Source organism: Phyllobates terribilis, unplaced genomic scaffold (assembly GCF_046119375.1).
Source record: "Phyllobates terribilis strain yellow unplaced genomic scaffold, ASM4611937v1 Scaffold_4__5_contigs__length_816908805, whole genome shotgun sequence".
In the NCBI taxonomy this organism is placed as follows: domain Eukaryota; kingdom Metazoa; phylum Chordata; class Amphibia; order Anura; family Dendrobatidae; genus Phyllobates; species Phyllobates terribilis.
This window is the reverse complement of record NW_027362764.1, coordinates 476,497,651-476,511,456: the sequence shown is the minus strand read 5'-3', so window position 1 is coordinate 476,511,456 and position 13,806 is coordinate 476,497,651.

The following is a 13,806-nucleotide window of genomic DNA, read 5'->3' as shown; positions in this document are numbered from 1 at the left end:
CATTTGGCCTGGGACAGCTCATAGAGTCTCACAACTTTTAGTATCACCTCTATGCTGATGACACACAGACCTACCTCTTTGGACCTGATATCACCTCCTTACTAACCAGAATCCCACAATGTCTGTCTGCTATTTCATCTTTCTTCTCTGCTAGATTCCTAAAACTTAATCTGGATAAAATTGAATTCATCATGTTTCCACCATCTCACTCAACCGCCCCCCACTGACCTATTTATCAAAGTCAAGGCTGTCCACTCTCCCCAGTGCCGCTACTCGCTGCCTCGGGGTAACCCTTGACTCCTATCTCTCCTTCAAACCTCATATCCAAGCCCTTTCCACTTCATGCCGACTCCAACTCAAAAATATATCCCAGATTCGTACATTCCTCAACCATGAATCTGCAAAAACCCTAGTGCACGCCCTCATCATCTCCCGCCTTGACTACCGCAACCTCCTGCTCTGTGGCCTCCCTTCTACCACTCTCGCACCCCTGCAATCTATCCTAAACTCTGCTGCCAGACTAATCCACCTGTCCCACTGCTATTCCCCTGCTTCTCCCCTCTGCCAATTCCTGCAGTCGCTCCCCATTGCCCAGAGACTCAAGTTCAAGACCCTAAACTTGGCATACAAAGCCATCCACAACCTGTCTCCTCCATACATCTGTGATCTAGTCTCCCGGTACCTACCTGCACGCAACTTCTGATCCACACAGGATGTCCTTCTTATCTCCTCTTCCCACAATCGCATACAAGATTTCTCCTGTGCATCCCCTCTACCCCAACTAGCTACCCCAACATATCAGACTCTCGCTTACTGTTGAAACCCACCTCTTCCGAGAACAGCCTGAAGTAATCCTTGCTGCATGACCAGCTGTGCCCTCACCTACTGTATCCTCACCCCCCCCTTCTAGATTGTAAGCCCTCGCGGGCAGAGTCCTCTCTCCTCCTGTACCAGTTGGTGACTTGTTTTTGTTCAAACTATTGTGCTTGTTTGCTACATACAGTGGGTACGGAAAGTATTCAGACCCCTTTAAATTTTTCACTCATTTTTTCATTGCAGCCATTTGGCAAATTCTAAAAAGTTCATTTTTTTTCTCATTAAAGTACACTCTGCACCCCATCATGACTGAAAAAAACAGAAATGTAGAAATTTTTGCAAATTTATTAAAAAAGAAAAACTGAAATATCACATGGTCATAAGTATTCAGACCCTTTGCTCAGTATTGAGTAGAAGCACCCTTTTGAGCTAGTACAGCCATGAGTCTTCTTGGGAATGATGCAACAAGTTTTTCACACCTGGATTTGGGGATCCTCTCCTATTCTTCCTTGCAGATCCTCTCTAGTTCCGTCAGGTTGGATGGTGAATGTTGGTGGACAGCCATTTTCAGGTCTCTCCAGAGATGCTCAATTAGGTTTAGGTCAGGGCTCTGGGTGGGCCAGTCAAGAATGGTCACAGAGTTATTCCGAAGCCACTCCTTTATTATTTTAGCTGTGTGCTTAGGGTCAATGTCTTGTTGGAAGGTGAACCTTTGGCCAAGTCTGAGGTCCAGAGCACTCTGGAAGGTTTTCATCAAGGATATCTCTGTACTTGGCCGCATTCATGTTTCCTTCAATTGCAACCAGTCGTCCTGTCCCTGCAGCTGACAAACACCCCTATAGCATGATGCTGCCACTACCATGTTTCACTGTTGGGATTATATTGGGCAGGTGATGAGCAGTGCCTGGTTTTCTCCACACATACCGCTTAGAATTATCACCAAAAAGTTCTATCTTCGTCTCATCAGACCAGAGAATCATATTTCTCATAGTCTGGGAGTCCTTCATGTGTTTTTGAGCAAACTCTATGCGCGCTTTCATATGTCTTGCACTGAGGAGAGGCTTCCGTTGTGCCACTCTGCCATAAAGGCCGGACTGGTGGAGGGCTGCAGTGATAGTTGACTTTGTGGAACTTTCTCCCATCGCCCTACTGCATCTCTGGAGCTCAGCCACAATGATCTTGGGGTTCTTCTTTACCTCTCTCACCAAGGCTCTTCTCCCACGATTGCTCAGTTTGGCTGGACAGCCAGGTCTAGGAAGACTTCTGGTGGTCCCAAACTTCTTCCATTTAAGGATTATGGAGGCCACTGTGCTCTTTGGAACCTTGAGTACTGCAGTAATTCTTTTGTAACCTTAGATAGATCTGTGCCTTGCCACAATTCTGTCTCTGAGCTCCTTGGGCAGTTTATTCGAGCTCATGATTCTCATTTAGTCTGACATGCACTGTGAGCTGTGAGGTCTTATATAGACAGGTGTGTGCCTTTCCAAATCAAGTCCTATCAGTTTAATTAAACACAGCTGGACTCCAATGAAGGAGTAGAACCATCTCAAAGAGGATCATAAGGAAATGGACAGCATGTGACTTAAATATGAGTTTCTGAGCAAAGGGTTTGAATACTTATGACCATGTGATATTTCAGTTTTTCTTTTTTAATAAATTTGCAAAAATGTCTACATTTCTGTTTTTTTTCAGTCAAGATGGGGTGCAGAGTGTACTTTATTGAGAAAAAAATGAACTTTTTAGAATTTACCAAATGGCTGCAATAAAACAAAGAGTGAAAAATATAAAGGGGTCTGAATATTTTCCACAACCACTGTATACCCCTTTTTCACATGTAAAGCACCATGGAATTAATGGCGCTATAATAATAAATAATAATAATAATACACGTCAAATTTAGCCCCTTCCTTCGAAAACACCTTGCAGTGGGCTTCGGGGATTTTATACAGCTTTTGGTTCACTTGTACATATGGTTGCATCAGAATTCTATTTCACCAACCTGCGTACGTTTTTCCAATTCAGAAAACAGGTCCTGTTTCTGCTGCAGCAGTTCTCAGCACTGTTGTTTTTGGGCCGGTGGCAGTGTCTTTGCCACGGTGACACCCTTAGTGTCAACTTCTGGTCTGTCCAGTCCATATGGAGTTTCAACTTGATTTCTCTGATGCCCTGCCATGATAGATAGCTGCACGAGAGGATTTTGGAAAGGAGAGGTGGTAGCGGTTAACTGGCAGGTGGGACAGGACTTGCAATATTTTTGGATTTCACAGTAATATCTGGGTCAATAGTACCTCCGCATGACCCGTTCTTCAGTTTTGTTCAGCTCCAGATGGCCACCCAAAACATGTCAATGGGCCCTGTCCAACACCCTTTGTCCATAGGATTCTGGTACCAATAATTGCTCCATTATCTCCTCCCTTACCTTAGTGACGAGGTATAACAAGCCCCCACAAAATATGAAATAGGGAAACCTTGTGTCAGCCCCCGACTCCTGTGCTATGCCGTTTTTAACTGTTACCTTATTGAATGCCTCTTTTAGTGTTAGGTCCCTATGTTGGGTGAACCTAAAATTTTCTCCTGCCTCAGGGGATACTATCTTCTCCTCTTCACCCATAACACAGAAGGGAAACTCGTCAGAATCTGGGATTGGTGGGACTTTTTTAGGGACAAACCATTTCTTACCTGACCAATTGACGTCTCTGCCCCTCCCCCACAAGTCCAAAAAAAACACAAAGTCCCGGCCTATGATAATTGGATGCAACAAATTCTGGACCACACCGACCTCATGGGATTCAGTACCTCGGACCATCTCAAGGACCACTCTGGCCACAAGATAGTCTTTAGCATCCCCATGAATGCAGTGGACATCCACCTTCTTCCCAGGGATCAGTTGGAGAGGGAGCTTGTCAATCACGAGGGTCACCAAACTCCCTGAGTCTAGTAGTCCAGTCATTTGCAGGCCATTTACTTGTACAGGACAAGCTTGGGGCCCCTTGCCGTGTGGACAGTCCACACTGCAAGCTGGATATGCACAGAATGCCGGTCGTCCCATGCTACATTCCATTTGCTCGATGGTCAGGGGACAATGGGCTGCTTTATGACCTGGGCCGTGACATCTCCAGCAAATTACATCCCTCGATGAGGGCCTTGGCATGACCTCTGCCGCCCCCTTGGACTTTGGACGCGCCATCTCGCCATCTCCTTTTTAACCCCCCTCAGTATGGAATGGGTTGTCTCCCCACGAACCTGTTGATCGTCTGATACCTTTCAACCAGTCCGACCAAGTCCTTGTCATTCCGGGGATCTCCCTGGGCAACCCAAGCCTGCATCAGGATTGGAAGGAAGTGCATGAACCGGTCCATTACAATTTGCTCCATCATCTGCGCTGGAGTAGAGGACTCCAGCTGTAACCACTTTTGGATGAGGTGCAGCAGATCAAACATTTGACAGCGAGGGTTTTTTTCACACTGATATGCCCAGCGGTGGACCCATTGTGCCCTGACAGACATTGTCACCCTCAAGGTCGCCAAAATTTCTGGTTTCAATTTTTCATATTCTTTGGCGTCCTGTAAGGCCAAATCATACTAGGCTTTTTGTGGCTCCCCCGTTAAGTATGGTGCTAGGACTTCCGCCCACTGCTCTGACAGGAGTTTCTCTCTGTCGGCGAGTCTTTCAAAAACGGTTAAAAAGGCCTCTATGTCATCACGTGGAGTCATTTTCTGCAAGGCTCTCCTCACTGCCTTCCAAACAGAGAAATCATCAGCTGACATTGGATTTGGAGCTGCCGCTGTGCCATGAACCGCCTCTGTGAGCACATCAATCTGCTGCTGCTGTTGTCGGCTCTGCTGCTGGTACTGTTGCTGCTGCTGTTGGAGCTGCTGCTGTTGCATAAGCAGCTTACTTGTCTCCTGTTGTGCCATCTGTTGCTGTTGGTTCAGCTGTTCTTTGTGCTGCTGCTGCTGCTGCAGGTGCTGCTGGTGTTGGCTTTGGACCAGGTGCTTGACCAGCTCCTCCATTTTGTCTGACCACTGTTCCATGCTCACAGCCACCTTCACCAAGGACATGCAGTCTGTCCACAGCCGTCACACTTGCTTTGTGTGCTGGAACCTTTTTCCTATGTTTAATTACTGGAGCTAACAATCTCAGTGCTACATATCTTTCCCCAAATACTTTGCCAGTGACTTTGTCACAGCATCTAAATCCTTTGTGCTAATAGTGTGGGTAGCGTCGGCGTCCCTGCCTCCTGCTAGGCAGGGACGCTGTTCCCCTCACCTCTCCACTCCGTGCCCGGCGTCCTCCTCCCGCTCTGCTGGCAGCGCGCGCTGCTTCCCGGCCACTGTGCTTAGGGCGCGCGCGCGTGCGCTCCCCCTCTCTTAAAGGGCCTCGCGCGCCGTCCTAAGGAGTCCCCGGCCAATGGCCGGAGGACCTCACCATATATAAGGCACCTCCTCCAAAATGGAGGTGCCCGAGCAATGTTGTTGCAAAGCCTTCACTCTGCTTCAGCCCTCAGGTCCCGTTACCAGTTACCTGCCAGTACCTGCCAGATTCCTGCTTGATACCTGCCTGATATCCGTTTACCTGCTTGCAAGCCTGTGGTCCGACGGTCTGCCTTCCGACACCTGTCAGTCTGTCTATGGACCAGCCTGCCCGCTCACCTGGGAGTGCTCATCTGCTACCTGCCTGCTAGCCTACCTGGAGGCTCCGCTGTCACTTGCCGTGACCACCTGCCTGTCCAGAGACTCTTGCCTGCTCACCTGGGAGCGCTCACCTGCTACCTGTCTGCTAGCCTACCTGGAGGCTCTGCCGTCACTTGCCGTGACCACCTGCCCGTCCAGAGACTCTTGCCCGCTCACCTGGGAGCGCTCACCTGCTACCTGCCTGCTAGCCTACCTGGAGGCTCTGCCGTCACTTGCCGTGACCACCTGCCTGTCCAGAGACTCTTGCCTGCTCACCTGGGAGCGCTCACCTGCTACCTGTCTGCTAGCCTACCTGGAGGCTCTGCCGTCACTTGCCGTGACCACCTGCCCGTCCAGAGACTCTTGCCCGCTCACCTGGGAGCGCTCACCTGCCACCTGCCTGCTGTCCTTCTACCCAGAGACTGTCCCTGTCACTTGCCGTGAGTACCCGTCCTTCTACTCAGAGACTGTCCCTGTCACTTGCCGTGACTACCTGCCCTTCTACCCAGAGACTGTCCCTGTCACTTGCCGTGCCTACCTGCCCTTCTACCCAGAGACTGTCCCTGTCACTAGCCGTGACTACCTGCCCGTCTTCCCCGGGAGCCACCCGCTTCCTTACAAGGACCGCCCCCTTGTATAAGTTGCTCAGAGGTTCCGCCTCCCAGACCCGTTACAGTTTGTTCGGGCCATGGAACCCGGTGGCACCCAAGCTCCCTCGCTCTCGGACCTATGTCATGAACTGTCCCGTCAGAGGTCCCAACAGGAGTCCATCCTGAGTCATCTGCGGAATGTCAACTCTCGCCTGGACACTCTGACTGCTCCACCAGCAACCACCGCTAGTGTCATGACTCGCAGCCCGGCAGCGCCGCTGCCCACCAATACCATGGCATCCTGCCCCGGACCCCGGCTTTCTGCACCTCCTCGCTTTGGAGGCGACCCCGCTCAAGCTCGGGGCTTCATAAACCAGTGCACCCTGCACTTTGAACTCCTGTCCCACCAGTTTATCTCCGACCGGGCCAAAGTAGCCTTCATCATGTCCCATCTCACGGGGGAGGCACTGGCTTGGCTAAATCCTCTATGGGAGAGAGGAGACCCCCTGGTGTCCAACCTGCCAGCCTTTCTCACGGCTTTCCGGAAAGTCTTCGACAAACCCGGACGGAAGACCTCATCCGCATCATCTCTGCTACGCCGCCATCAAGGAAATCTCACCGTGGGCCAATATGCCATACGGTTCCGTACCCTTGCTTCGGAGCTGGCCTGGGATAACAACACCCTGGTGTCTGTCTTTTGGGAGCGTCTGTCCGGCCGTATTAAAGATGAACTCGCCGGTCGGGACATACCTACCACTCTCGACGACTTAATAACTCTTGCCACCCGGATTGACATCCGGTTCCAGGAACGCGCCAAAGAGGTCACCCGTGAGAGGAGGTTTCCACGTCTAGCCCCTACCTTTCAGAAACCGGTCACTTCTCCCGCTACTCCCCAGGCGCACTCACCCGAGCCTATGCAGGTCGACCAGACCAAGATGGTCAAAACCCGTCAAGAGTTACGCCGTGCCGAGGGGAGCTGCTTCTACTGTGGCAGTAAGGAGCACCGGATCCGCTCCTGCCCAGAGAGGTCGGGAAACGCCTGTGTCTAGGATCGCTCAGAGAGGTCGTCCTAGACAAGAGTAAACCCTCTCCATCTCTGTTGCTGTCGGTCTCTATCATCTGCGGGGAGAACCGTTATTTTGAACTAGCCCAACTTGACTCTGGAGCTGCCGGAAATCTCATTTCTCAGTCTCTGGTAGAGAAATACCGCATTCCCACCAAACCTCTAGCTGTACCCTTATCTGTCGCTGCCGTGGATGGGGGCCTCTTACCACATCCCATCCAACTCATCACCGAATCCATAACCCTGCAGGTGGGAATGCTGCACTCTGAGAGCATCTTCTTTCATGTTCTGCCTGGACTCTCTCACGCCCTCTTACTAGGCCTACCTTGGCTTCAGAGACATGCACCCGTGCTTGATTGGCAGACCGGAGAAGTCCTTCGCTGGGGACAGGACTGCCATAAGACTTGTTTAGTTCCCGTCCATCCTGTCCGTCCTTCTCCTACTCCAGCCAATCTACCTGGTCTTCCGGCTCCTTATTGGTCGTATGCGGACGTCTTTAATAAAAAGGAGGCAGAGACATTACCCCCTCATAGACCATACGACTGCCCAATCGACCTGATGACCCTGCGCTACTCCTCCCCGTGGGCGCATTAACCCTTTGTCCGCTGCTGAGACCCGATCCATGTCAGAATATATTGAGGAGAATCTGGCCCGGGGGTTCATCCGGAAATCTACTTCCCCGGCGGGAGCAGGCTTCTTCTTCGTCAAAAAGAAGGATGGCTCACTCCGTCCCTGTATAGACTATAGAGGCCTTAACCAGATCATGGTGAAGAATAAATACCCCCTTCCGCTCATTCCGGAATTATTTGACCGTCTGAGGGGGGCTAGAATCTTCACCAAGCTGGACCTCCGTGGGGCGTATAACCTGGTCCGTATCCGTCAGGGGGATGAATGGAAGACGGCATTCAACACCCGGGAAGGCCACTATGAATACCTGGTAATGCCCTTCGGTCTCTGTAACGCTCCTGCCGTCTTTCAAGAGTTGGTCAATGACATCTTCCGGGACCTTCTCTACTCCTGCGTAGTGGTGTACCTGGACGACATCTTGGTCTTCTCTCCGGATCTCCCCACACACCGGAGGGATGTTCGTCAGGTTCTGCTCAGGCTCAGGCAGAACCACCTCTACGCTAAATATGAGAAGTGCCTCTTTGAGCAGACCTCGCTTCCGTTTTTGGGCTACATAATTTCTCAGACCGGCCTACGAATGGATCCTGAGAAACTGTCTGCCATCGAGAAGTGGCCTCGACCAGAGGGGTTGAAGGCTATTCAGCGGTTCCTGGGCTTCGCCAACTACTACCGCCTCTTCATACCGCACTTCTCTTCCCGGACTGCCCCTATCTCTGCGCTCACCCGTAAGGGCACTAATCCCAGAGAATGGTCGCCCGAAGCAGAGGAAGCCTTTCTTTCCTTAAAACAGGCTTTCTCTTCCGCCCCGGTGCTGCATCGCCCGGACGGCAACAAGCAATTCTTCCTGGAAGTTGACACCTCCTCCTCTGGAGCCGGAGCGGTACTTACCCAAAAATCGTCTTCCGGGAGAATGGTAACTTTCGGCTTCTTCTCCAAACTCTTCTCCTCTTCCGAGCGCAACTATTCTATAGGAGACCGAGAGTTATTGGCCATTAAGCTGGCATTGGAGGAGTGGCGTTACCTGCTCGAGGGGGCTCTTCACTCGGTAATAATTTACACGGACCACAAGAACTTGGCTTACCTCCAGAGTGCCCAGAGACTTAACCCGCACCAAGCCCGATGGTTCTTGTTTTTTGCTCTCTTTGATTTTGTTCTTCATTTTCGCCCGGCTGACAAAAACATCAAAGCTGATGCCTTGTCCCGATTCTTCCTGGTGTCTGATCTTGAGGAGGAACCTAAACACATCATCGATCCCGCCAGAGTAATGCAGGTGGCCCCCGTGAGTCTAAATCGTCTCCCTCCCGGTAAGACGTTCGTAACGGTACATGATCGGGAGAAGATCCTACACTGAGGTCACTCGTCTAAGCTTGCTGGCCACGCCGGTCAGAAAAAGACCCTCCAGCTTATCACCCAGCACTACTGGTGGCCTACCCTGCACAAGGACGTAATAGACTTTGTTTCTGCTTGTGTGTCCTGCGCCCGCAACAAGGTTCCGAGACACCTGCCAGCCGGTCGCCTCCTTCCTCTTCCAGTACCTGCTGCCCCCTGGCAGCATATAGCTATGGACTTCATAACAGATCTCCCTGTCTCTGCCGGTTGTACGGTCATTTGGGTGGTCGCTGACCGCTTTTCCAAAATGGCTCATTTCATTCCCCTGCCAGGCCTCCCGTCTACACCCGAGCTGGCTAAAGACTTTATCCGCCACATCTTCCGTCTCCATGGCCTGCCCCTCCACATTGTGTCGGATCGTGGGGTCCAGTTCACCTCACGCTTCTGGAGAGCCACATGCAAGCTGCTAGACGTCACCCTGGACTTCTCTTCCGCATACCACCCACAGTCCAATGGTCAAGTGGAGCGGATCAATCAGATCCTGACCAGTTACCTCTGGCATTTCGTTAATGCCCACCATTCAGACTGGGTGGATCTCCTGCCATGGGCCGAATTTGTTATGTTCTGCTACCAGAGCTAAGGAAAGAGAGGAGATCTGTCCCTACGATAGAACTCAGCTTGATCCCTACGATGTAACAGGGAACCTGATCCTGCGATCAGACCTGCTAAAGTCCTCAGCTAGTCTGTACGGAGACCTATAGATGTGGGGGAGGAATCCCTACAAGTACTAGGGACTGGGAGCAAAATGGACACCTCCTAACAGAAATAGTAGCAGACAGACGAACAAACAAACAATATAGAACACAGAGGTCCGAAGACCAAGCAAACTAACAGAGTAAGATACTGAGCACAGGCTAGCTAAAGAGTAGTAATACAATGAAGTCCAGCAAAGCCAGAAGGGCGGAGCAAGACTAAATGGGCCAACAAGGTCATGTGACCAGCAATAGAAAAAACCTAAGAGCAAGGTTCTAACAGTACCCCCCCTTCTAAGAGGATCCTCCGGATCCCCTAGGACCAGGCTTATCAGGAAATCTCCCGTGAAACGCTCTGATAAGTCTGGACGCGGAAACATCCTCCGACCTCACCCATGAGTTATCCTCGGGTCCGAAACCTTTCCAGGCCACGAGATACTGCAAACTACCTCTATACCGTCTAGAATTAAGGATGCGAGAAATTTCATATTACCCGTCCTCCACCACCGGAGGAACAGAGGCAGAGGCGTCACAATCCAACACAACAGCTTTTTTCAACAGAGAGACATGAAACACCGGATTAATTCTCCAGGAGGTAGGAACCTCCAACTTAACAGCAGATTGGTTGACAACCTGAAGCACCTTAAAGGGCCCTACAAACTTGGGACCCAATTTCTTAGAAGGAATCTTCAACCGCAGATTCCTAGAGGACAACCAAACCATGTCACCAACAGCGAACAAAACCTCCTGTCGTTTCCTATCAAAGTAGTCTTTAGATTTTCTGTTAGCCTCCTGAAGATTACCACGTACATCCGTCCAAACTCTCTCCAAATCGCCGGAAAAATTCTCCTCCTCAGGCACGGCAGATACCAACTTGGAGAACGACCCAAACGACGGATGTCTCCCAGAACAACAAAAAAAAGGCGAACAACCAGCAGAAGAAGATGTATGATTGTTCAGAGCAAATTCAGCAAGTGGCAGAAACTCAGACCACCCCTCTTGATTGTCTGCCACAAAACAACGCAAGAACTGCTCAACATCCTGGTTTTTCCTTTCTGTCTGGCCATTAGATTCAGGATGATATCCGGATGAGAACGACAAATGAACTCCCAACCTGTCACAAAAGGCGCGCCAAAAACGAGCCACGAACTGAGGTCCCCTATCAGAAACAATGTCAGTAGGAACGCCATGAAGTCTGACAATTTACTTGACAAAGGCCTTAGCGAGAGTCTTAGCGCAGGGCAGTTTGACGAAGGGAACCAAGTGACACATCTTGCTAAAACGGTCCACGACCACCCAGATGACAGTAAAACCCTCAGAGGGGGGAAGGTCAGTTATAAAGTCCATAGCCAAATGTGTCCAAGGAGCACTGGGAACCTCCAGAGGGCAAAGTAACCCCGCAGCAGGAGTATGTGAGGACTTAGATCTAGCACATATAGTACATTGACGCACCCACTTAATGACTTCCTTCTGCCATCCAGGCCACCAAAAACTGCGACCCACCAGTCTCTTGGTCTCAGAGATTCCGGGATGACCTGCCAACCGAGATTCGTGACACTCAACAAACAAATCTCTCCTAAAGGTCCCAGGCACAAACAACCTCCCATGGGGAGTGTTAGATGGGGCATTCTCCTGTGCTTTAAGAATCTCATCTTCCAAAACGGAGTCCAAAGCAGCTATCACAACACCTTCTTGTAAAATGTTCTCCTCTTTCTCAGCACCGACTATGGGAGAAAAACTGCGAGACAAGGCATCCGCCTTAACATTCTTAGTACCTGGGATGTAAGTAACGGAAAAATTAAACCGCGAGAAAAACAGTGCCCACCTAGCCTGACGGGCATTCAGGCGCTTGGCAGCATCAAGATATATCAGATTTTTATGATCCGTAAAAACCTGAACGGGAAATTCAGCACCTTCCAAGAGGTGGCGCCAGTGTTCAAATGTGAGTTTAATAGTCAATAATTCCCGATTACCAATATCGTAATTCAGTTCAGTCTCCGAAAATTTTTTTGAAAAAAAGGCACAGGGATGTACTCCATCCCCATTATCCTGAGACAATACTGCGCCAACCCCCACAGAGGAAGCATCAACCTCAACCAAAAACGGCTTAGTCACATCAGGCTGCATAAGGATGGGAGCAGAGGTGAACCTCTCCTTTAGAAACACAAAAGCTTCAATGGCCTCAGAAGTCCACTGAACCGCATCAGCACCTTTCCTGGTGAGATCGGTCAGAGGTTTGACAATAATAGAAAATTTTTTAATGAATTTTCTATAATAATTGGCGAAACCCAAAAACCTCTGTATCGATTTCAAACCAATAGGCCTAGGCCATTCCTGCACAGCTTGAACTTTAACCGGGTCCATCTCAAAACCTTCACTGGAGATAATGTAGCCCAAAAAACTAATTCTCTGTACAGCGAACTCACATTTCTCCAGCTTAGCAAAAAGCGAATTGTCAATTAATAACTGTAATACTTCACGTACGCTCCGCCAATGAGACTCCAGATCCGGCGAATAAATCAAAATGTCATCCAAATACACAACCACATTTTTGCCGATCAAAGGTCTAAGGATGTCATTAATAAGATTCTGAAAAAATGCAGGAGCATTAGTAAGACCAAAAGGCATAACCAAATTCTCAAAATGACCCACAGGAGTGTTAAAAGCAGTCTTCCATTCGTCAATTTTAGAGAACCACTTGGCCCCCACTAACTGGTTAAACAGATCAGGAATCAATGGCAGTGGGTAAGGATTGTGTACAGTAATTTTGTTAATCTCACGAAAGTCCAGACAAGGACGTAAACCGCCGTCCTTTTTTTTTACAAAAAAAAATCCAACCGCCACAGGAGACTTAGAGGTCCTAATGTGACCAGCGGCCAAGCTTGTCTGTATGTATTCCTCCAAAGCCTTTCTCTCAGGAATAGTAAGGTTAAATAAACGACTTTTAGGAAGAGTCGCTCCAGGGACAAATTCAATAGTACAATCATAGTCTCTATGGGGAGGCAAAACCTGCGATTCCTTCTCAGAAAAAACTCTCCAAAAATCCTGAATAGGAACAGGCAATTCCCCCCTATCCACAGCTGCAATACGCCCGTTACAACACTTGTCATAACACTTATGGCTCCAGGACTTAATTTCATTGGTAGACCAATCCAGTACAGGATTGTGCAATTTTAACCAGGGCAATCCCAACACCACCGGAGAAGGCAAGTTATTCAAAACTACCAAATCCAATTTCTCATGGTGAACACCATTAATAGTGAGGGGAAACTCACAGACCCTGAGAGTAACATTCTTCAAAGGGGAGCCATCCACAGAAACCACAGCAATGGGGGATGACAAAGGTTCGGGTTTTAAATTGAGTTTTTCCAAGAATCCCCCATCAATCACATTCAGAGTAGACCCACAATCAACAAACACCCGAAATTCCATTAATTTTTCCTGAGCAATAGTGGAAGCAGCTAAAAATACACCCTTGGAATTTAAACAGGCAATACGGGCATGACTGACCATTTTTTTTTCTTTCTTCATACGAAGCACACAGCTTTTAATGAAATGACCAGAATTTCCGCAATAGAAACACAAACCTTCAGAAAATCTGCAGTCCTTTTCTTGAGAGCAAGGTGCCATCGCTCCAATCTCCATCGGCTCTCCACTGTTAGTACACACATTCTCATGACCAGAAACTGACATAGCAGAGGATTTGCTCTCATTAACCCTTGCACGCAGTCTCCTATCCACCCGTATAGCTAATTGCATAGCCTGTTGCAAATCTTCAGGTGTGGGATAAGCAATTAGCAGGTCTTTAACCCTTTCACTAAGCCCAGCAAGAAACAGACTCTTCAGAGCAGAATCGTTCCACCCTATTTGAGTAGACCACCGACGGAAATGAGTACAATATTTTTCCACATTACCTGATCCCTGTCTCAAACGTCTCAACTCAGTCTCAGCAGACA